Source organism: Chiloscyllium plagiosum, unplaced genomic scaffold (assembly GCF_004010195.1).
Source record: "Chiloscyllium plagiosum isolate BGI_BamShark_2017 unplaced genomic scaffold, ASM401019v2 scaf_73299, whole genome shotgun sequence".
Taxonomy (NCBI): Eukaryota; Metazoa; Chordata; class Chondrichthyes; order Orectolobiformes; family Hemiscylliidae; genus Chiloscyllium; species Chiloscyllium plagiosum.
The window spans coordinates 1-526 of NW_025172015.1; the positions used below are offsets into that span (position 1 = coordinate 1).

The 526-nt window shown below is 47.1% G+C and overlaps 1 non-coding gene across 1 annotated transcript; it reads right to left on the reverse strand.

The window, feature by feature from the left end:
- Nucleotides 1-77: 77 nt before the first annotated feature.
- On the reverse strand, nt 78-151 carry trnav-cac. The gene has a single exon. It is a non-coding gene; the product is annotated as a tRNA-Val (tRNA).
- Nucleotides 152-526: the final 375 nt, after the last annotated feature.

The window sequence follows — 526 nt, forward strand, 5'->3', positions numbered from 1 at the left end:
GCAGGTTTGCAGATGGGAAAGCATGCAAGAAAGGTCAGCTCTTGTCCATGTAAAAGGCTGCAGTTGATGAACAAAGCAGTTTCTGCCCAGTTTCGGACTGGGGAACCTTTCGCGTGTGAGGCGAACGTGATGACCACTACACTACAGAAACAAGCCACAGCCGGCCGTGCTGCGGCTCCGTGGCGTGCTGCACTGAAAGCTGAATCCGTTCTACGTTTCACCTTTCTGTTTCCAATAGCACGTTGTTGTCCAGCGTAATTGACATCTTGAAAACATAAAAAAAAATGACACGTTAAATTGATGACAAAATATAGACAAAGATGTCGTCGATGTTTGTACCGTAGGGCGAGGTGGAATAGGCTGGGACGACTTTCCTTGCAGCGTAACAGCTGCGACATGACCTTATGGAAAGGTGGTAAACTGAGTATTTACGTGTTTTACCCAAGTTGGTGTGAGTTGAAAACTCGACAGCATAGCTTTAAGGTGAGTGGGCTGAAAGTGACAAAGGACCTGAGGCACATTTCCC